The 24,515-nt window shown below is 44.4% G+C and overlaps 1 pseudogene across 1 annotated transcript; it reads right to left on the reverse strand.

The window, feature by feature from the left end:
* Nucleotides 1-19,726: 19,726 nt before the first annotated feature.
* LOC308277922 (pyridoxal phosphate homeostasis protein-like) lies at nucleotides 19,727-20,495 on the reverse strand (annotated as a pseudogene). The gene has a single exon. The product of its transcript is annotated as a pyridoxal phosphate homeostasis protein-like (transcript).
* Between the last annotated feature and the right edge of the window lie 4,020 nt (nucleotides 20,496-24,515).

The raw sequence follows: 24,515 nt of genomic DNA on the forward strand, positions 1-24,515 counted from the left end.
ATGAAAATGTTATTGATAATGAAAATAGAAAATAGAAAACTGTAAGTTAAAAGCAAAACCAGAGCCTTCTTCCTGTCACACTGTGCACCTCTGGGATTCTCCGGTGGAGAGCGCAAGAGCCCACTGAGCTGAGTCAGTAACAGGACCACCTGGAAGAACGCTGGTGACATTTCGACTTGTAAATGTCCTGAGGAAAGTATCCCCATGCAAATAAAAGAGATGCAAATTCACCTGTGGGCCCATTTTGTAAATCCTGGCATGGCTTTTGAAAACTCTCCAAAGACTTCCGGGAAGATGGCGACCGAGAAAAGCGGGGCTTAAGAGTCCCGCTAACAACCAATCTCCATTACCATAAAAAGAGCGCCTTTCATAGCCAGAAAACACCATCACCAGAAAAACAAAAAAACCACCAGGCTCCAGAGAGAAAGCGGACTGAGAACAGAGCTCAGGGCCACAGAAGAGACACACGTGCCCGAAAACGCGGCAGCAGCGCCATACTGCCGGCGGCAGCGGCGAACTCAGCGGACGGCTACAGCAAGCCGAGGTGAGCCGATGCGGAACAGCCAGGCGGGATCTTTCGGCGCAGACAGCATTTAAAGCTCCCAGTGGCTGAGCTCAGCACACGCTGCAGGGATTCAGAGTGGAAATCAAAACCAGAGAAGAAAAAATACACCAGCCTCATGGCCGAGGGCGTGGCAGAGGCGCCATATTGCCACCGGCGGCGGCAGCAGCAGTGAATTCACCGAGTCCAGTACAGCTACATCTACGTACTCAAGAACAGTGAGTCAAATTGCGGGCCACAGAGGAGAAATCCCAGTATTGTGCCTCCTGGGACTTGACCCAGTGAGGGAGTGGTGGTGGCAGAGATATCACACCATAGGAGAGCGTGCAACCTGGCACCCCCCATAGTTTAAAGCAGCCTCTATCGACTCCCTGGGTCGGAGACTCTGTGATACAACCCAGTAAAGGAGTAGTAGGGTCTGAGATAATACAGACTCGAGATCCAGAGCACCTTAAGTGAAGCCATAGTGACCCAAGGGAAGAACCCAGAGAAGGCACAAACCTCCGAAATCATGGGAAAGAGAAATAACACTGAAATAATGAATGTGCACAACCCCACAACATCAGAACCTGATAAAACAGAAAATCAGAGATTTCTAGAAGATCAAGTCAGGAAAGTAACTGTAGAAATAATGGAGGTGTTTTGAAAAGAATTCAGAGAGAGCCAAAAAGAGATAAAGGATGCAATCAATGAAGTAAAGGCCTCAATTCAAAGTATAAACAACCGATTAGACCACATGGAGAATAGAATCTCGCTCTTAGAAGATGATCACTCCAAAAATGAATGCATAGTTTCTAATTTTGAAAAAAAAATCCGACAGCAGGAATCTGACATTGAAGAAATATGGGCCCATCTTAAGAGAGCTAACCTAAGAATAATTGGAATAGAGGAGGGAAAAGAAAGTGAAACCAAAGGGATCAACAATCTCTTCAAGGAAGTAATAGCAGAAAATTTTCCAAATATAGAGCAAGAGGTCGATACACAGATCCAGGAAACTTATAGAACTCCCTTTAGACAGGATCCGAGAAGAGGATCCCCACGCCATATAATTGTCAAAATGACCAATGTGGAAGCCAAGCAGAGAATCTTAAAGGCAACAAAAACAAAGGGCCAAGTGACATTCAGAGGCAAACCAATTAGAATCACTCCAGACTTCCCAAACCAAGTCATGAGAGCCAGAAGGGCTTGGAGTAACATATTCCAAACTCTGAAAGAAAACAACTTCCAGCCAAAAATTTCCTATCCAGCAAAACTTTCTATCAAATTAGATGGAGAAATAAGAAGCTTCCATGACAAACAGAAACTGAAGGAATTTATGTCTTCAAAACCAGCGCTAGAGAAAATACTCAAAGAGATTAACTACAAAGAAGAAATAGGTAACACTCACCAGAACCAGAGAAACAAGAGTTTCCATCCAACAGACAACTAAGATTGGTTATCTGTGGAGATTCATTATTTATGTTAGTCTTTTACCTATCTCTAAATTGTATTGTTTGCCTTTATTGTTGTTAATTTTTAGGATTTCTAGTTGGAATATTAATATACCTTCAGATATAGCATTTGGAAATATTTTATCCAATTCTATTAGTAACTTTTAACTCTGTTTACATTGTCTTTGGATATACAATATTTTCTTTTATTTTCTAGGGAGTTTGTATATTCTTCTGTTGCCTGTGCCATTGAAATCATATCCAAGAAATCACTGCCAATTTCAATGTTGTGAGGTTTTATGACCCAGATTTTCTCCTAAAAGTTTATAGTCTTAAGATTTATATTTGTATGTGGGATTAGGTAAGGGTCCAACTTTATTCTTTTCCATGTAATTATTATTTTTCAACAATATTTAGTTAAAAGATTATTATTTCCACCACCAAATCTTCGTGGAAACCTTGTCAAAAATAACTTGACAATATAGGGAAGAAGTTAGCTCTAGGCTTGTATTTAACTCCAATGGTCTATATATCTGCCTTTAGAACAGTACTACACTGTTTCAATTATTGTAGCTTTATATGGTTTGAAATCAGAAAATATACATCTTCTAGCTTTGTTTTTGCTTCAAGATTGTTTTGGGTATCTAGAGTCCATATTCCATAGATTTTTTTCTGAAAAATAAATATATGATAGCTTCACCTAAAAAAAAAAGAAAAAATATTCTCTGGTAAGAAAGAAAGCAAAAAGAAATATTGAAATGTTATCTTTAAGTCATCAAAAGCTTGGTATCAGACAAATGAAACTGTTATGTGAGATTATCATTTTTAATTTTGGATAAATTGCTATAATACTAGATGTCAACCACTAAGCCAAGCATGGGAGGGAGGGATGGGGAGAGAATGGGGTGGGGATCGGGTGGGGGCTGACTGGGCGATGTGTGCATGTATGTCTACAATAGTTTGTATCCCACTATGATGTATGAATACAGTGCACCAATAAAATAAAATAAAATAAAATAAAATAAAAAAAAAAGAAAACTCTCCAAAGCTGCGGCTGCCTCTCAGCATGTACAGATGTATGGCCTGCCATGGCAATTGCGGTAGTGCCTATTTGTTTAAGGTTTTTTATTTATTTATTTTATTTTTTATTTTGGTGGTACTGGGGTTCCTGAAAGCCCTTCTACTTCGGTGCTACACTCTCAGACCTATTTTATACGTTTTTATTTTTGGAAACAGGGTCTCTTAAACCAGCAAGGCTGGCTTCGAACCTGCGCGATCCTCCTGTCTCCGCCTCCCAAGCGCGGGGATTACAAGCGTGCGCCACCACGCCCGGCCTTGTTTAAGGTTTTATATGTCCCAAAGTTTCAAGTTCAGCATCTAATTTGTCTCAGTGAGCCAAAGAAAGGGTTCCCCTTTGCCATCCCCATTCCCCAGCTAGCTGAATTTTTATGTAAGGCAGGCATCTGGAAAGAGATCAGTAATTTAATCAGTCATGAGCCATGTCATGAGTGATTTGATGTTAATGGTACCAAAGCCTGAGAATGATTCATCCTTTTAAAACAATAATACATGATCCCTATAGCAACCTAATTCTTGACAGCATTTAATATACTTTCCTAAACAGGAGAAAAGGGAACAGATTTACAGCCATTGTATGGGGAATTCCCGTGGAAGGCATCCCATGTATAGGGATGCCTAACCATGGCCGTCAGAGGCAAGAAAAAGATGCTCAGTGGATTAGCTAGTGCCTCAAATTGCTTCCAGTTCTAAAATTTGATGATTCATCCCAAAGGAGTTGATGGCATTCAGGAATTAAAAACCAAAAACCTTTACCGCTTCTCCCTGACCATTCTCTGTATCTTATTAAGGATTTCTCAGTCAGGCGTGGGGGCGCACGCTTGTCATCCCAGCATTCGGGAGGCTGAGACCAGAGGATCGCGGTTCACGGGCAGCCTCAGCTACTTAGTGAGGCCCTCTGCAACTCAGTGAGACCCAGTTTCAAAGTAAAGAAGAAAAAATAGAGCAGGGGGTGTTGCTCAGAGGTCAAATACCCCTGGGTTCCATCCCCAGACCCGCAAAAAAAAAAAGAAAAAAGGATCTCTCACTTCAAAAAGTGGTAGGATAATTATAAAATGCACCATCCAGCCAGACGCAGTGGCGCACGCTTGTAATCCCGGCGCTTGGGAGGCTGAGTCAGGAGGATCGCGCAGGTTCGAAGCCAGCCTCAGCTACTTAGTGAGGCTCTCAGCAATTTGGCGAGACCCTGTTTCCAAATAAAATATAAAATAGGTCTGGTAGTATATCCCGGAGGTAGAAGGCCTCTGGGTTCCATCCTCAGTACCACCAATAAATAAATAAATAAATAAATAAATAAATAAATAAATAAATAAAATGCACCATCCAAGCTGGGTATGGTGGCATACGTATGATCTCAGTACTTAGAAGGCTAAGACAGGAGGACTGCAGGTTTGAGCCCAGCCTCAGCAATTTAGCAAGACTCTGTTTCAAAATAAAAAATAAAAATGTCTGGGGCTGTAGCTCAGAGATATAAGGTCCCTGGGTTCAATCTATATCGTGTATATCATCCAAACCAAAATACTTTTAAGAGAAAAAGGGGCATTCACAGGATGAAACACAGCACAACAGATTCAATCAGAATATTACTGAGCAACCCAGGACTTGAGTTACCCTAAATATATGTAACTCAAGAAAAGTCCATCGACAAAAGTTGAGCCCAAGCCGGGAGTGGCGGCATATGCTTGTAATCCCAGTACTTGGGAGGCTGAGACAGGAGGATTGCAGGTTCACGGCCAGCCTCAGCTACTTAGGGAGGCAGGCCGCCTGCAACTTAGTGATATCCTGTTTCAAAATAAAGAATAAAAATAGGGCTAAGGGTGTAGCTTGGAGGTAGAATGGGTTCCATCCCCAGTAATGAAAAACTAAAAAAAGTTGGGCCCATTAGAGCTGCCCTAAGAACACTCTATTCTGTTTTTCTTTTTTTTTTTTTTTTTTTTCTTTTTTTTTTTGGTGGTACTGGGGTTCCTGGAAGCCCTTCTACCTCCGGACTACACTCCCAGACCTATTTTATTTTTTGGAAACAGGGTCTCCTAAGTCAGCGAAGCTGGCTTCGAACCTGCGCGATCCTCCTGTCTCCGCCTCCCAAGCGCAGGGATTACAAGCGTGCACCACCACGCCCGGCTTCTGTTTTTCTTAAGTAATTTTTTTTCAGTGCTGGGGATTGAACCCAGGGCCTCACACATGCTAGGCAAGCACTGTACCACTCACTGGGTTTCATTCCTAGCCCAGAAACACAGTCTGTCTGTCTGTCTCTGTCTCTGTCTCTGTCTCTGTCTCTGTCTCTCTCTCTCTCTCTCTCTCTCTCTCTCTCTCTCAACTAGAGAATGAATCCAGGGGCATTCTATCACCAAGCTAATCCCTCAGCCCTACTTTACTTTTATTTTGAAACAGGGTTTTGCTAGATTGGTGAGAGTCTCACTACTTGCTGACGCTGCCCTCAAACCTGTGATCTTCCTGTCTCATCCTCCTGAGTACTGGGATTACAGCATAAACCACCATGCCTGGCTAGAAACGTACTTTTGTTTTTTTTTCTGTGTATGGTACTGGGGATTGAATCCTGGGACCTTCTACCTCAAGCTACACCCCCAGCCCTGACTTTTATTCTTTATTATGAAACAGGGTCTCACTGCGTTGCAAAGGGCCTAAGTAGCTGGGGCTGTCCCAGAAACGTGATCTTCCTGTCTCAGCCTCCCAAATGCTGGGATTACAAATGTGCGCCACCACACCCAACCTAGAAACACACTTTAAAAGTAGGTTGGTGTGAGCCGGGCATGGTGGTGCACACTTGTAATCCCAGCGCTTGGGAGGCTGAGACAGGAGGATCACACAGGTCCAAAACTAGCCTCAGCTACCGAGTGAGGCTCTCAGCAACTGAGTGAGACCCTGTTTCCAAATAAAGTATAAAATAGGTCTGGGAGTATAGCCCAGAGGTAGAAAAGCCCCTGTGTTCCACCCCCAGTACCACAAAAAAGAAAAAAGTAGGTTGGTGCCAGACTTGGTGGCACACACTTGTAATCACAGTACTTGGGAGGCCAAGACAGGAGGATGGCATATTTAAAGCCAGCCTCAGCTATTTAGTGAGGCCCTCTACAACTTCTTGAGGCTCTATTTTCTAATAAAAAATAAAATAGGTCTGGGAGTATAGCCTGGAGGTAGAAGGTCGCTGGGTTTCATCCCCAGTACTACACCAAAAAGAAAAAGTAGATTGGGACGAATATAATATGATATAAATTTTATATTAGTGAACTGTATCTCAATTAAAAACACACAGCAGAGCCAGGCATGGTGGCGCATGTCTGTAATCCCAGGACTTGGGAGGCAGAGACAGGAGGATCAGAAGTTCACAATCAGCCTCAGCAATGCAACAAGACTCTCAGCAACCCAGCAAGAACCTGTTTTAAAATTTAAAATACAAGCCGGGTGTGGTGGTGCACGCTTGTAATCCCCGCGCCTGGGAGGCTGAGACAGGAGGATCGCGCAGGTTGGAAGCCAGCCTCAGCTACTGAGTGAGGCTCTCAGCAACTTAGTGAGACCCTGTTTCCAAATAAAATATAAAAAATGGGTCTGGGAGTATAGCCCAGAGGTAGAAAGCCTCTGGGTTCCACCTGCAGTACCACCAAAAAAAATTTTTTTTAAATATGATAATAATAATAATGATGATAATGAAGAGCTGGGGGTATACCTCGGAGGTAGAACACCCTTGGGTTCAACCCCTAGTACAAAAACAAAACATACCCATGACGGCAGTTTGAACCTTCTCTCCTCCTCTGCTACAATCTACAAGGACGTGGAGCCTCCTGAAAGCATCTACTTGTGGCTGATGCTGATCTACTGAATCCCCCAAATTTGCCTTACCTTCTACTTAGTGTTTTTATTAAATAAAACTATGTTTTCTTCTTAAGAGAAAAATATGAGAGCATAGAACCCCAGATACCTACGTGCCTGTGACCCAACACTTAAACAGCAATTTCTTCCCCATTCCCGGGACGTAGCACGGCGTCTCAATCTCAAGCATCTGAGATTCCCGGGGAGCCTAGTTTCCAACATTGCTGGCAATTCTTTTCTCAATAGGGGTGTTATTAAGAACAGTTTGCCAGGACACCTACGAACAGAGATTGGGCTCATAAACAGACTGCACTGGAATTGCCATTGGGCGTTCTTAGAGGCACAGAGCCTGCTGGGTATACATTTAAAACACAGTCTCTAGAACTATCTTTAGACCCCACCTCCCAGCTTGAGCTCATGAAAATAAGTACATCCACAGAGTGACTTCAAGGGTAACTTTGACCTTATGAAACACACAGTTCCAGTATGTTGGGGGTTTCTTTTTCTTTTCTTTTTCTTTTTCTTTTTTTTTTTTGGTGCTACTGGGGTTCCTGGAAGCCCTTCTGCCTCCAGGCTAGACTCCCAGACCTATTTTATATATATTTTTATTTGGAAACAGGGTCTCTTAAGCCAGCGATGCTAGCTCCCAACCAGAGCAATCCTCCTGTCTCCGCCTCCCAAGCACGGGGATTACAAGCGTGCGCCACCACGCCCGGCATGTTGGGGGTTTCTAACCAGTGGATTATGATATGAGAGAGTGTGTGTGTGTGTTACTGGGAGTTGAACCAGGGGCGTTCTACCTCTGTGCTACATACCCAGCCCTTTTTATTTTTATTTTTATTTTTTTGTTTTGAAATTGGGTCTTGCTAGTCGGCATGGTGGTGCACGCTTGTAATCCCAGCGCTTGGGAGGCTGAGACAGGAGATCACACAGGTTTGAAGCCAGCTTCAGCTACTTAGTGAGGCTCTCGGCAATATAGTGAGACCCTGTTTCCAAATAAAATATAAAATAGGCCTGGGAGTGTAGCCTGGAGGTAGAAAAGCCCCTGAGTTCCACCTCCAGTACCACAAAGAAAGAAGGAAGGAAAGGAAGGAAGGAAGGAAGGAAGGAAGGAAGGAAGGAAGAAAAGAAAGAAAGAAAGAAAGAAAGAAGGAAAGAAAAGAAATAGGGTCTTGCTAGGTCACTGAGAGTTTCAGTACATTGCTGAGGCTGGTCTTGAACTGGTGATCTTCCTGTCTCAGGCTTCCAAGTACTGGGATTACGGTGTGTACCACCACACCCAGTTCTCATTTCATTTTTTAATTTTGAAACAGAGTCTCACTAAATTGCCGAGGCTAACCTCAAGAACTGGACTTACAGCCATGTACCACCACACCTGGCTTCTGTGAGAGGCTTTATTGTATGTAGGTCCTATGAGTATCATTAATTAACACTTATTTAATGAGCAGCTATTATGTGGCAGGCATTGTTTTTGCTTTGTTTTGTTTTTGCTGCTGGGAATTGAACCCAGGGGCATTCTATTTCCAAGCTAGACCCCTGAGGTCCCCTTTTTGATTAACCACCTGCCTTATCTTGATACACACACCCTTATTTTTGCGGGTCTGGGGATGAAACCCAGGGGCATTTGACCTCTGAGCTACCCCCCCCCCTGCCTTGTTTTTTATTCTTTATTTTGGAACAGGGCCTCACTAAGTTGCGGAGAGCCTCACTAAGTAGTTGAGGCTGTCTCTGAACCGCGATCCTCCGGTCTCAGCCTCCCAAATGCTGGGATTACAAGTGTGTGCCACCACTCCCGGCCCTTTTTTTTTTTTAATTTTGAAATAGGGTCTCATTAAGTTGCTAAGGTTGGCCTCAAATTTGTGATCCTCCTGTCTCAGTCTCCCACGTACTGATACTACAGGCATGCACCACCACATGCAGCTCTGGCAGGCACAAGTCTGGGCACTGGGTCCAAAAAAAAGGGGCCAGAGGGGACTGTGCCTCTGTATCGGCACCTGGTCACAGAGTCAGCTTATAAACAGTTCTGTGTGTCTTTCTGAAAGTGTCATTATGAAGAACAATAATCAAACGCCTTTGATGTGCTCAACATAATGCTAGACACACGGGGCCAATGGCCGGCATCAGAGCCTGCCATGAGGCAAGGCCGGTGCTGGGGCCTCCCAGGCCGAGATCGGAGCCTGCCGAGGGGTAAGGCCAGTGCCAGAGCCAGTGGCTGGCATCAGAGCCTTCCATGAGGCAAGGCCACTACTGAGGCCTCTGAGGCTGGGATCAAAGCCTGCCGTGAGGCAAGGCCAGTACTGGGGCCTCCGAGGCCGGGATCGGAGCCTGCCGAGGGGTAAGGCCAGTGCCAGGGCCAGCGGCTGGCATCGGAGCCTTCCGTGAGGCAAGGCCACTACTGAGGCCTCCGAGGCTGGGATAGAAGCCTGCCGTGAGGCAAGGCCGGTACTGGGGCCTCCGAGGCCGGGATCAGAGCCTGCCGAGGGGTTGGGCCGGTGCCGGGCCAGTGAGGCCAGGATCGGAGCCTGCCATGAGGCAAGGCCAGTGCTGGGGCCTCCGAGGCCAGCAGAGGAGTCTGCCGAGGGGTTAGGCCGGTGCCAGGGTCAGCTAGGCTGGGACAGAGCCTGCCTTGAGGCTAGGCCGGTACTGGGGCCACCAAGGCCGGGATCGGAGCCAGCTGAGGGGTTAGGCCGGTGTGGGGGCCAGTGAGGCCAGAATCGGGGCTGCCTATGAAGCAAGGCCGCTGCTTGAGCCAGCAAGGTCTGGATCAGTCCACCGGGTAGCCAGGCCACCATTGGGGCCGTCAAGAGTGGGATCAGTACTTGCAACACGGCATGCACAGAGAAATATCGCAGAAAATAAAAACCAGATGCTTACCCTAATCAGCAATAACTAGGAGGAAAGGGGCAACAGGAAGTGGTTGAGCTATAGAAAGGGCCCTATAGTGAAGCAATTAAGGTGACCAATCAGAGGGTATGGAATAGTGGAGGATGGAGCCTCTTTTAAAACGCAGGAGGTACATAAACAAATGTATCAAAGTTAATCACCAAACAAGCATGGGATCAAGGGAGGGGGAGGGAATGGGATGGGGACTGGATGAGGGCTAATTGGATAATGTGAGCTTGTATATCCTCTCAAGTCTTATACTCCAATGTGATATATGATTACAATGCACCAATAAAAATAAATTAAAAAAAAATAATGCTAGGCACAGGTAAATAAGGCTTTGTCCCAAGAAGGTCACAGACTAGGGAAATTGGCCAAAACTAAAAGAAAAATGCTGGACCCCATTAATATTTATTTGTGTGTAGCATCTGATGTTCTAGAAAAGATTTAAGGCAACTTATTTATACATAAAACAGACAGCATAATTTACAAGCAGAGGAGAAAGAAGAAAAACAAGAGTAAAAACTGAAATGGGGCCAGAGGTCAGACTAACATAGAGACAGACATGATAAATTCCAATGAGCTTGTAGCCCGGGGTAACCACTTGGTGTAATGGGTTCCGTTCAACAGTCATAAGGGCCCTCAGCGCTCATCTCTGTGCTCAAATGATGTTCATTATGATTAAAAATAAGGGCTTGTTCTGGCTATGGGGGCATATCTAGTTAGAAAACAGAACCAGGTGTCCCTACAGGCCCCCGAGTCCCTGTAACAGCCCTCGCCCAGGGATGCATGGGAGTTGATAGGTAAATACCAGTGTTAGTCAGCTTCCTGCTACTGTGACAAAATACCTGAACCAAGTAACTTAAAGGAGGAAAGGTTCATTTTAGCTCAGGTTTCAGCCCGCGGTTGCTTGGCCCTGTTGTTCTGGGATGTGATGGCATGGTACATCATGGTGAGACCACATGGCTGAGGAAGTCTGCTCACCCTGTGCAGGCCAAGAAGCGAAGAGAGAGACAAGGGGCCAGGGTCCCAGTATCCCATTCAAGAACACATCCCAAAGACCTAACATCTTCCTACCAGGCTCTGCCTCCTAAAGGTTCTGCCCCCATCCCCCGCCTCAGTAGCGCTGGGAGAACAAGCCTTTTTGGAGTATCAGCCAGCCCCTAATGGTGGGAGTGAGGGAGTAGAAATGAGAGACCATATGATACTATGCCTTCTTGATGGCATGCAGGCTGCTTCCCATTAAGTGGTTAATTATGTAAACTTAAGGAAATCACCCAAGGTCCAGATGAAAACCCAGCCATTTTTCTTAATCAGCATCAGAAGCCTTTTACCCTCTATATCCACTTAGATCCATCTACTGAGGCAGGATCTGCGGTGTCGGCAACCCATTTCATTGGGCAATTGGCCCCTGATATTCAAAAAATTAAGAAAGGCTGAGGATAGCCCTTAGATTCCTATCTGAGATGTGGTGACCATGTGGCATTTAAAGTCTTTAATTCCCAAGAGGAACAGGCTTAAATGGAGCATACACTCTGACTTGCCAAAAGGCAGATCTCTGGTAGCTGCCCTGAGGCTGGCGGAGGAGGCTCAGCCCTCTGGAGCGCCACCTAGGGGTGGAGGATCGCAACGACAACTGCCTCCAGGAGCCTGCTTCATGTGCAGCAAGGCCGTGCTCACCAACCAGACCATGCCCGGCATGTGGCCAGAAAGGCCACTGGAACAGTGCCCTTGGAAAAGTGGTGACCACCAGGTGCCTCAACACAGGGGGAACCACCCTTCCAGACAAGGCCCCACAGCTGGCCCTACTTGGCCTGGCTGAAGACTGACAGCTCCCGGACTTCTCAACTTCGATCCCCCTTGCCGAGCCCAGGGTAACTTTCAAGGTAGCGGGTAAGCCAATCTCCTTTTCGGTTGCCTGTTCAGTCCTTCCATCCTTTTGGGGTCCTAGTTTTCCTTTTCCAGTCTCGGTACAGGGGATTGATGGTAAGCCCCCCACCCCATACTACAGGCCCTCTTTTACAGGACAAAATTATCCTACCTGAGGCTCAGGCCAAAGCAATCATTAACCTAATATATAATTCCCTACACATTGAGCCTACGGTGCTTAAACATTTCCTAAACCCCTTTGCCAATACTTTGCTGCCCACCCCATCTCGGCATCTACATGTGTGAGAATCCATGTAGTCATAGGCGATTCTCAAAGTGAGAAATAAGCCCCGAGAGAAGGTGTGGTCGCTGGCAAAAAGTATTCTCCACTCTTAGATATTCTTTCATAACTACTATTCTTTTAGTAATGATTCTTTTAACTTTCCACATGAAATTGCTCCGGTGGAAAAAAGATCAGGACTGTGAGTGAAAACTGAATCCATGTCCTTCCAGTAAACTTTCAGCCTTGCTCAAATGGTAATTAGATGAGCCTTGTTCAAATGGTAATTAGAAGCAGCATTCCAGTCCACCTTCGACCTTCAATACAGCGACACCACCTGGTTAAAAATAGCTATGTCAAAACAAAGGACAGATAAAATAGATGTGTAAAGATGAAAAGAAAGAAAATATGGTGAGAATAAGAAAGTATTTTGTATGAAGAAGAGCTTATCCTGAGATTGGCCCGAATGGGAAAGAGAGAATTAGGATAATCAGAAAAGAAAAGAAAGTTGCAGAAGGTTAGTGATAGGAATATGGATTATTAAAAGAAGGAAAATGCTCAGCTGCTAGAGAAATATATGTGACAACTAAATCTAAAGACCTCATGTTATTTCTTGGTGTTTAAACTGTGTCATGAGTTTGTTTAAGTTTTCAGACAGCGGATAGCATTGCAGACAAAATCCAGCAGACGTTCATCGAAATTCCCTAAATCATCATAAAGGAACACGGATTTTCCTTACGATAACTATATGAAAGCTGGAATCTCGGACTTCGTCCCCCATTATATATAAAGGAGGACATTGGACTAAGCCCTAGGAACGAAAACTCTTAAAAACTGGATTCTTCGAGTGATCTTGGGTGTGACTTTTAGCCAAATAGAAGCCTCTGCAGCTGCAAGGCCAAAGAGGGCTGGGCTCAGGAGCACAAGACCCACCTGAGATAATGGGACTGATCTCAATCACAAAGACCTGGAATATCCCAGTCTTTACTTTTGTCTTGTTCAGGGTTGGTAATTTGCATGTGTATCTCTCTTTTGTACCTTGGGTGTTTTGCACTTCTTTTTACTAGAAATTCACTGGGAGAGGGGAAAATATAAAAAATCTTGTGTCCAAAATAAAGTGTTCGATTGCACGAGAAGCATCGATCCATGTCAGGTTCTTTTTAAAGCGCCGATCATAGGATTATTTTCCTAGGAAAGAACCGCTACAGATAAGAATCTGTAGAAAATCACTCTGTCCTTCCCCACCTTTACTGAGACCCTCGACCGCGAGCAAACTCGCGCCCCATTGGACTAGCTGGCTTTCGGCACCCCTTGTCTTATTCTCCCCTCCTGCAACAATTGAACAGTGAAGTCAGTGCCTCCTGTTTTATTTGTGCTGCTGTTTCTCCCCAAGGAGGCCTATGCTCCCCCTCTTTTCCTACCCACCAAATGATTTCACCCATATGCCTTCTCACAAAAAACTAAAATATCTTCTTACCATGGTCAACACCCTAACAGGTTGGGTAGAGGCTTTCCCCTTAAAGGACGAGACACCCAGCATGGTGCCCAATGTTCTATGCTCGGATATTATCCCTCAGTTTGGACTCCCCAATTCCTTACAGTCTGATAATGGACCAGCTTTTATTTCTAAGGTTACTCAACAGGTGGCACAGGCCCTTAGCATTTCTTGGAAGCTCCACATCCCATATTGACCACAGTCATCAGGAAAGGTAGAAAAATGAATTGGGATTCTTAAAAACCATCTAACAAAACTTTCCCTGAAGCTGCGGGTGTCAGGGCCTGAACCTCTGCCACGGGCTCTGGCCCTCATACAGGCCACTCTCGACGACCCACCTTCATGAGCCCTTTGAATTGCTGTACGGTCGCCCTTTTTTCTTAGTCACTCTCTCCCTTTGGATCCCCTCCCTTGGCTTCCTATCTCCCTCACTTGTCTTTTCTCAGGCACCTCCTTAGGGAACATGCTGACCGATATCTTCCCCAGCCTGGGACCAAAGAAGCAGCTCCACACGCAGCAGCCAAGGCCATTAAGCCAGGAGACCAAGTCCTCCTCAAGTTGCTTCAATCAAAACATCTCCAACCGCAGTGGTCTGGGCCTTTTACAGTGATCTTCACCACACCTACTGTAGCCAAACTCCTGGGGCAGTCCAACTGGCATTACCTTACTCGGCTAAAAAGGGCTCCATGACAAATTCTCTTGTACAGTGTTGTGGCCCACTAAGCTCTGTTTTTCTTGGCATAATTCTCTTTAATGCTTTTATCTCAGCAGGCCCACCTGTTTATGTCTGGAAATTCACCATGCAAGCGACCTATTTGCCCCCCTTCCATAAAACGTTGGAACAATCACAAGCCCCTTGTCTGCTAAAGTTTATTCAAACATGCATTACTGAGCTGTCCAATAAACTCCCACTGCAGCCATACTCCCACCTGCCCACTTCCAAATGACCCGACCTCTCCTGACCAAGGGACCCTCTGACAACATCACCTCTGACAGCAGAAAGTAGTTACTGGCCTGGTCGTCACCCAATATCACCAAAAGGCCAGGATGATAGTTCGGGTCCCTTCCCCTCCCCATATGGGACAGGAGGCAGAAATCCAGAAGCCAGAAGTGGAGATGTCACAAGACTCCAGGAGTCACGAGACTCCAAACATCTCAGGGCGGACTTAGGATGCCACAAGACTCCAGACATCTTGAGAGGACCAGCTAGCCCCACCCCAGGACCCGGCTGCATACATACCCTCACTTCCTCTCTGCCACGTGACTCTGCCGACCGTGACTCTGCCGCTCAGTCAGTGGTCCCTTCTCCCACAGTTGGCAGACCTCACCTGAAGGTGCCAGTCAATTCAAGAGGCCTTTAATAACTTGGCTGGTGTTTGCCTCCTTTGTGACCCCCAACTCAGTTTCAAATACATATATATTCACAGGAAGTTCTCAAAAAAGCACTTTTCAAAATTACTGTCCAAGCCAGGTTTGGTGGTGCACACCTGTAATCCTAGTACTTGTGAGGCTGAAACAAGAGGATCGCAGATTCAAGGACAACCTCAGCAACTTAACAAGACTCTCAATAACTCAGCAAACCCTGGGTTTTTTTTTTTTTTTCTTTCTTTCTTTCTTTTCTTTTTCTTCTTCTTCTTCTTCTTCTCTCTCTTTTTTTTTTTTTTTTTTTTTGGTTGATGTTGTACTAGAAACTGAATCCAGGGGCATTTTACCTCTGACCTTAATCCTCAGCCCTATTTCATTTTTATTTTCAAACAGGATCTTTCTAGGTTGATTAAAGTCTCACTACTTGCTGAGGCTGTCCTTGAACTTGTGATCCTCCTGCCTCAGCCCCCAAGTACTAGAATTATGGGCATGTACCATCATGCTCAGCAAGACCCTGTTTCAAAACAAAACAAATGTTTTTGAAGGGCTTGGGGTATAGCCTCTGGTTTTATTCCCTAGGACCACAAAAATTAAATTAAAATAATAAAAAATTTAAAAAAGAAAATTACTGTCTAGTTTCAGTAGTTTCAGTTAAATCTTTTTTTTTTTTTTTTTTTTTTTTTTGGTGGTATTTGGTTCCTGGAAACCCTTCTACCTCCGGGCTACACTCCCAGACCTATTTTATACTTTTTTTTTTTTTTTTTTTGGTGGTACTGGGGTTCCTGGAAGCCCTTCTACCTCTGGGCCACACTCCCAGACCTATTTTTACATTTTTATTTGGAAACAGGGTCTCCTAAGCCAGGGCATGCGGCTGGCTTCAAACCTGCACGATCCTCCTGTCTCTGCCTCCCAAGTGCGGGGATTACAAGCGTGCGCCACCACGCCTGGCCTTATTTTATACTTTTTATTTTGAACAGAGTCTCTTAAGCCAGTGCAGCTGGCTTCGAACCTTCGCGATCCTCCTGTCTCCGCCTCCCAAGTGCGGGGATTACAAACATGCGCCACCACGCCCAGTTCAGTTAAATCTTTTGACTAGACCAGCAATGTCCAACAGAAATATAATGTGAGCCACATCCATAATTTTAAATTTTCTAGTAGCCATAGTGAAACAAGTAAAAAGAAACAGGTGAGATATATTTAATAATATATTTTATTAAACCAATATAGCCAACCTATTCCCATTTCAACTTGTGGTCTATATTAAAAAAACATTATTTGAGGGGTTGTTTGTTTTGCATATTTGGGTTTTTGTGGGGGGGGTGATTACAGAAGATAGAACCCAAGGGCATTCTACCTTTGAGCTATCCTCAAAGCTACCATCCTCAGCCTTTTTACTTATTCATTCGTGCATTTATTTACTTAGAAACAGGGTCAGCCAGGCATAGTGGTGCATGCTTGTAATTCCAGTGCTTGGGAGGCTGAGACAGGAGGATCATGCAGGTTCGAAGCCAGCCTCAGCTACTTAGTGAGACTGTTTCTAAATAAAATATAAAATAGCTATGGGAGTGTAGCCGGGAGGTAGAAAGCCCCTGGGTTCCATCCCCACTACCATAAAAAGGAAGAAAAGAAAAGAAAAGAAAAGAAAAGAAAAGAAAAGAAAAGAAAAGAAAGGAAAAGAAAAGAAAAGAAAAAAGAAGGAAGGAAGGAAGGAAGGTCTCACTAGGTTGCTGAGAGCCTTGCTAAACTTCTGAGGCTGGCTTTGAACCTGTGATCCTCTTGTCTCAGCCTCCCAAGTATTGTGATTACAGGCATGGGCCATGACACCTGGCTGGTTTTTGTTTGTTTGTTTTGTCTTCAGTGCTGGGAAGGCAATCTTCACTTGTGCTAGGCAAGGCTCTGCCATTGATCTACACCCCCAGTCTTCAATGAAATACTTTACAGTTTCTTTTTGTGCTAAGTCTTTGAAATGTAAGTGTAAAATTTCACTTACAGTGGGGCTGGGGTGTGGCTCAGTGGTACACTGCTGCCCAACATGCCAGAGGCCCTGAGTTTGATTTAATCTCTAGCACTGCAAATAATAATAGTAAATTGCCAGGCATGGTGGCGCACGCTTGTAATCCCTGCACTTGGGAGGCTGAGACAGGAGGATCGCGCAGGTTCGAAGCCAGCCTCAGCTATTTAGTGAGGCTGTCAGCAACTTGGTGAGACCCTGTTTCCAAATAAAATATAAAAAATGTGTCTGGGAGTATAGCCGGGAAGTAGAAAGCCTCTGGGTTCCACCCCCCAATACCACCAATAATAATAATAATAATAATCATATAAATTAAATAAAGTAAAATAAAATTATTATAGCACAGCTAGGTGTGGTGGCACACACTTGTAATCCCAGTACTTGGGAGGCTGAGATAGAAGGATCACAGGCTTTTAGCCACCCTCAGCAACTTAGTGAGGCCCTGTTTTAAAATAAAAATTTTTTTAAAAAAAAGCCAGGCGTGGTAGCATACACTTGTAATCCCAGCATTTGGGAAGCTGAGACAGGAGGAATGTGGTTCACAGACAGCCTCAGCTACATAGTCAGGTCCTTTGCAATTCAGTGAGACCCTGTTTCAAAATAAAGAATAAAAAATAGGGCTGGAGCCGGGCGTGGTGGCGCACATTTGTAATTCCTGCTCTTGGGAGGCTGAGACAGGAGGATCGCACAGGTTCGAAGCCAGCCTCAGCTACTTAGTGAGGCTCTCAGCAACTTAGTGAGACCCTGTTTCCAAATAAAAAATATAAATTAGGTCTGGGAGTGTAGCCTGAAGGTAGAAAAGCCCCTGGTTCCACCCTTTGTACCATAAAAAATAAAATAGGGCTGGGGTGTAGCTCTGAGGTAGAATGTCCCTGGGTCCCACCCCCAGCACACACACACACAAAAGCGTGGTGGCGCATGCTTGAAATCCTAGCATTCGGGAGGATGAGACCGAAGTATTGATGTTCATGAACAGACACTAACTAGTATTGATATGGAAAAATTAGAATCTAATTAGTATTAATGAGGCCCTTCGCAACTCAGTGAGACCCTGTTTCAAAATAAAGAATAAGTAAATAGGGCTGGGGGCGTAGCTTGGAGGTAGAATGCCCCTGAGTTCCATTCCCAGTACCACCCAAAAAAAAAAAAAGTCAGTTTAGCTAGATGTGGTGGCAAACGTCTGTAATCCCAATACTTGGGAGACTGAGACAGGATTTCAAGTTCAAGGCCAGCCTCAGCAATTTAGGGAAAACCTGCACAACTTAGCAAGACTCTGTTTCTAAGTAAGAAATAAAATAGGGCTGAAGGTGTAGCTCAGAGGTAGAATGTCCCCGGGCATATCTCTATAATAATAATAATAATAATAATAATAATAATAATAATAACAACAACAACAACAACAACAACAACAACAACAACAATAATAAATTAAATGGCTAGTTTTATATGAGTTTCACCTTGGTAACAAAATGCAGCTTCACCTCCTTGGCCACACTAGCACAATCGGCAGGGCCACAGCATGATAGAACATGGAAACAGTTGTTTGTATGCAGCGCCTGCAGCTTTTGGAACCATTTGTCCCTTTGGCTTCCCGCACTTCCCAGAAACTCTCAAGGTGAAGTGTCCCAGTTTATTCAAGCGCCACCTGGCAGCCACTGAAGTGTCACGTTTCTGTTTCTCAAGAGGTAGCCATGAATTTGATTGCTACTGTTCCGCACGATTAGCACGTTTGGGGCGACAGACTGTTAGGTCTGCCACGCTTTGGAGCATGTAGTGGCCCCTTAATAATTTGTTCTGAGGGCGTGAGACAGCCGAAAGCCTATGGTTTACTTCCCAAACTAACTTATATTTCCCTGGCTTCTGGAGAGAGTGGGGCTCTGTGCTGGTTGTAACACGTATTAGAAAAGCAGAAATTGGGTTTGTTTTTATTTTTCGTGTTAAGCTTTTTTTTTTCACAATTTATTTATTTATTTTATTTTTTATGAGGTACTGGGAATGGGACCCAGGGGCATTCTACCTCCAAGCTACACCCCAGCCCTATTTTTTTTTTTTTTTATTCTTCATTTTGAAACAGGGTCTCATTAAGTTGCCGAGAGCCTTACTAAGTAGTTGAGGCTGGCCAGGAATCTGTGATCTTCCTGACTCAACCTCCTAAATACTAGGATTACAAGCATGCACCACCATGCCCAGCTGACATAGACTTGTACAAGACAAAATTTGTGTTTTGCACCTTAACTCGAGCCACCAATTAAAGTACCACCAATTAAACTATCGCCATCCCAGTGTAGAGAATACCTTCCCTATCTACTGGCCAGGGTAGAAATGGCAGAAATCACCTTGTTCCAGAGTAATAAAGATAACAATTTAATATGAATTTGTAGAAAGTTGGTAGTCATGGAAATTTCTCATTTAAGTGGAATGAGGGTGGATATCCTTCTTCCTATAATAATCTGCCATGATTATAGGCATTAGTGAGCCCTTTTTATTGTTGTTGTGGCACTGGGAATTAAATCCAGGGCCTCATTCATGCTAGGTAAGTTCTCTCTCTACCACTAGGCTACATCCCCCTTCCTTTTTACTTATTTTGTTGAGACAGGGTCTCACTTAGTTGCCCAGCTGGCCTTGAACTTTCAATCCTCCTGCCTCAGGGTTCACAGATTGGTTGTTGCTCCTGGACAGAATTCAATTCAGACTCAGTTCCTGGCTACTGATTTGCTATCTCTTGTGTAGCAATGGCTGAATTTCTCAAACCTATCCAAAGCCATGCCCGAAGCAAGCGTCCTGTGGTCAGTTGGTTTCCATCCACAAGTGTAAGCAAGCATCAGCGCTCAATCCAGGTCACAAGAGAGTCCCGTTGGGCTGCAACGTGGGCAACATCAAAAGGAAGACCGAGGTTAGTACATAGGTAGTCTTCTTCGTTGTCCGTGGCTCAGTGTTCCTGTGCCGGCCCCACCGGGGCCTTCAGGTGTGTTGTGCTCTTGTCCAGGAAAGGTTTCTTTGAGAAATCCTGCTCTCCAAAACTGGTGCTTCCTATGGGGATACTTGGAGATCCCACTACAATTGCGTGCTGGAAGTGCATTGACACGCTCATGCTCAGCTCAGCCTGGCCTGTAGGGACGCTTAGCTTTCTACACGGCTCTTTGCACAGGGACAGTAACACCTGGAAGTCTGGATTTGATCCTTGATTAAAATCACACCCAAAGCTTCCTATGGTCATCAGCCCCACGAACCGCCACAGCTATTGTCTCTGGAGGTGGAAGCCATGTCTGCCCTCCTCTCCTGGTATTGACTGGACCATAACTTTTGGCCTTACAGGAGAACCTCTTTTCTGCCAGAAACCATTCACATTGTCCGCCAACTTCACGGAATCCATTGTTTCCAGCATGAAGAGGTTGGGAATAGCCATCAATGTGTTGATACCTTGTTTCTGAAGGTGGCCAATGAAGTGCCATTTGACCTTGGGACAGGAAGACAGGATCCGGATTTTCTGCTTTTTCTAGCAGTTCCTGAACATAATTCTCTCCAAAATTGTGCTGGCCATGACTATAAGCCTCAATCACCCTATCTGTTGGTTTGCTTTTGCTGACTGCTACGAGCCAGGGCTGGATGGCTGGGAGACCCCTCAGTTGCTGCATGCATTTGTTCAAGGTCTGCAGCTCAAATCCCAGCTCCACTGACATGCTGCCGGCTCTCCACATTCCATAAGGACAGATCGAGCCAGGCGTGGTGGCGCACGCTTGTAATCCCTGCGCTTGGCAGGCAGAGACAGGAGGATCACTCAGGTTCGAAGCCAGCCGCATGCACTGGCTTAGGAGACCCTGTTTCCAAATAAAAATGTAAAAATAGGTCTGGGAGTGTAGCCCAGAGGTAGAAGGGCCTCCAGGAACCCCATTACCACCAAAAAAAAAAAAAAAAAAGGACAGATCGAGTTAAGTTTTTGAAAAAAAGAAATACAAATGGACAATAAATACAAGGAAAAAAATGTTCAACATTCTTAGCAGTCAGGAAAACACAAATCAAAACTACACTGTGGGGAGCCATTAAGGTTTTCCCCTTTAAGAATACTTCTGACTGTCCTTTGCCTTTAGCCAATAAGGTTTGGGGTCATGGAAAGTTCAACATCTGAGAGATGCTCGGGTAGAATTGATTGGTTTGACCATTAAGCGCACAGGTGGTGACGGCACAGGGTTGATTGGTTTGACAGTTACGCACACAGGTGGTGACGTCACGAGGGTTGGTTGACCGGGAGCTGTATAAATAGGATGAGAGTAATAAACCCAGGATCGGTCAGTAGAGATATCGACCCGGGAGTGTACTGGCAATCCTTCCATGATAGAATGAAATATTCTATGAATAAAATTCATTGAATAAAATTCTTTTCATCCTCACTCCTCTCTTCAGAACCCGTACTTTTGCCGGCAGGCTCTGGCACTACACTGAGATTCTATCTATCCCCAGTCAGAATGACAATCATTAGGAATACAAGTAGTTACAAATGCTGGTGAGGATGGGGGAGAGGGACACCTACACACTACTGATGGGATTCTAAATTGGTGCAACCATTATGGAGCTCAGTATGGAGGTTCCTTGAAAGCCTGAGAATGGCATCACCATATGACCCAGCTATACCACTACTTGGTATATTTCCAAAATAATTAAAGTCAGAACAATATCATGATATATGCGTACCCATGTTTATTGCATCACAATTCACAATAGCCAGATTATGGAACCAACCTAGGTGTCCATCAGCAGATTAATAGATAAGCAAAATGGGGTATATGTACACACAATGGAATTTTACTCGGCCTTAAAATTATGTCATTTGCAAGAAAATGGATGGAACTGGAGAACATTATGCTAAGCAAAATCTGCCAGTCTTAGAAAGCCGAAGATGGTGTGTGGGTTTTTTTTCATATGTGGAAACTAGAGAGAGAATAGGAAGCCAAAAGGACGATGGATAAATGAGGAGAAAGACCAATAGAATAATTGGAAGGGAATTGGGGGAGAGATTTGGGGAGGAGGGAAACGAGGATAGAAGAAGGAAGTGGTTCATATAATGTTTTGGCCATATATGAAAGTATCACTGTCAGTCTCACTAACATGAATGGGGGAGGGAAGGTGGGGGAACAGGCTGAGATTCAGTGGGAAATACAGCCAGTGATGTGTGTATGTTTGAAGGCGTGTTACTTTGAACCTCACTATGATGCATAATTGCAAAATACCAATAAAGATAAATTTTTAAAAGAACAGTGAAAATGACTGGAGGTATAAGACCTTAAGAAACCCCAAGGATGATTCAGAGGACTCTGGGGGATCTGATGAGCTCACCTGGTCTATCCCTGATGAATAAGAGCCATTTTCCCTTTGCTTTCAATTCCCTATAGATAAAGATCCACAGCCAGTCTTGTTTTCTCATTGCAATGAATAATCATAGCTTCCAGGTCCCAAATAGTATGTCTCTGAGTCTTATCAAACCCTCACCTATTAGCTTATCTTTTAAGCCACTCTGCAAGGCTGATCTCACTCAATGATGGCTGCTTCCTGAATAACAGGACACCTTGCCTGGAGATGTTCCTTTAGCATTTTCTCTCTTTTTTATGCTTCTTCATCTCAATATGATTATTTCATTTCTAGAATGCCTGGTCTGTTTCTGTTTCTCTCTCTCTCTCTCTCTCTCTCTCTCTCTCTCTCTCTCTCTCTCTCTCTGCCCATTGCTTTTGTTTTTTTGTTTATTTATTTTTTTCTTTTCTCCTTCATCCTTCTGGGGAGAAGAAGGAAAAGAAACTAAAATTTGCATTGTTCACTTTTTTTCTTGAACAACGCAATGGTGGATTCTCCCTTTCTAATATTGACCAAATAATGAACAGCATAAATCTATACCTCTCACTTATTTATAACACAAGCCTTGGGTAGTTTCTTTAAAAATAACAACCATGATAAAATACAAGCCATGGTAGCACACTCGATCCTGTTGCTGACAAGTGATGGCTTTTATAGATACCTCAGAGGACATGACAAACATTCCCCAAAGAGTTGCTGTCATTTATGACTCTTTCAAGGTTAAACTTGGCTCATGAATGTTTTATTCGCAAACTTTGGGTTGCAAGTAGCAGAAATGTCCTATGACTAACATTGGCAGGAAAAAAGGAGGGGAGTGTGAGAAGGAAATTAGTGAAAGGATGAAAGAGATTTTATGGAAGCAAAGGAAGAGTCGGGCATCTAAAATTTTAAAAAGGGAGAAACTAAGGTTAATTGATTAATTGATTGATTTGTGGCACTAGGGATTGAACTCAAGGGCATTCTACCAAGTTACACCCCAACCCTATTTTATTTTTTATTTTTATTTTATTTATTTATTTATTTATTGAGGGTCTGGGGATGGAACCCAGGGGCATCTGACCTCCGAGCTACACCCCCTGCCCTATTTTTTATTCTTTATTTTGAAACCGGGTCTCACTGAGTTGCAGAGGGCCTCGCTAAGTAGCTGAGGCTGTCCGTGAACCGCGATCCTCCAGGTCTCAGCCTCCCGAATGCTGGGATGACAAGCGTGCGCCACCACGCCCGGCTCTATTTTATTTTTTAGTTTGAAACAGGGTCCCACAAAGTTTCTGAGGGTCTCCCTAAATTGCTGAGGTTAGCATGGAATCCTCTAGTTTCAGCTCCCCAAGTACTGGGATTTCAGGTGTATGCCACCACACTTGGCTAACCAGAGAAAATTTAAAAATTCAGTAGCAGTTCATGAATCTTTTCTCCAGAGCACTGCTATTAATATCACTTCATTCCAAGAATCCTGATAAATGAATTGTATAAAAACGAGGAATCATTTTTTCAGATAAACAGTGAATAAGACAGTCATACTGAAGACGATTCCTTGTTTATCTGAAATTCAAAGTTAGCTAAATGTCCGGTGTTACTGTTTGCTAAGTCTGTCATACATACCCAGTATCTCTTCTCCTTTCAGTAACAATACCTCCCACTCCCACTCAGAAGTGTTAGTCCAGCTAGAAATCATATTTCTCTTCTTCCTTAGTGCTAGGAGTGGTCATGTGACTAGGCTCTCTCAATGGAAAGTGAGTGGAAATGAAGGCGGGCACTTTCACAACTTGTCTATTCTAATTCTCCCACAGGCTCAAATGCTGTTATCTACTGGTGAACTGGCTTGTGCTAAGCAGATGACATCAGCATCTGCCCCAGGAAGTGCAGAGCAACAATGCAGACAGAACCTGGGTCCCCACTCAGCTGTTTAATCTTCTTAAACCAATCCTTATCTATGAATTGGAACAGGAAAAAGAAATTTGGGGAGGGATAAGGAGGAATGATTTTTAGAGTAGCTTACTCACAAAACAGAGCTGGCATTGCTGTGCTGGAGCTAAAGAGCCCTGCAGTGCCCGCCTACAATGCAGTCGTTTACAAACCCAGTGGTATCCAGTTTTAATACACCAAAAGAGGCTGAGCTGTACTATTTTACCTGGATTCCCATGAGGCTGAGCAGCCTTTTGAGATGCCTGCCTTTTTTTGTGTGCGTGGTACTGGGGTTCCTGGAAGCCCTTCTACCTCCGGGCTACACTCCCAGACCTATTTTTTATATTTTTGAAACAGGGTCTCTTACGCCAGCGCGGCTGGCTTCGAACCTGCGTGATCTTCCTGTCTCCGTCTCCCAAGTGCGGGGATTACAAGCGTGCGCCACCACGCCCAGCGAGATGCCTGCCTTCTTT

Source organism: Muscardinus avellanarius (genome assembly GCF_963383645.1).
Source record: "Muscardinus avellanarius genome assembly, chromosome: 21".
In the NCBI taxonomy this organism is placed as follows: domain Eukaryota; kingdom Metazoa; phylum Chordata; class Mammalia; order Rodentia; family Gliridae; genus Muscardinus; species Muscardinus avellanarius.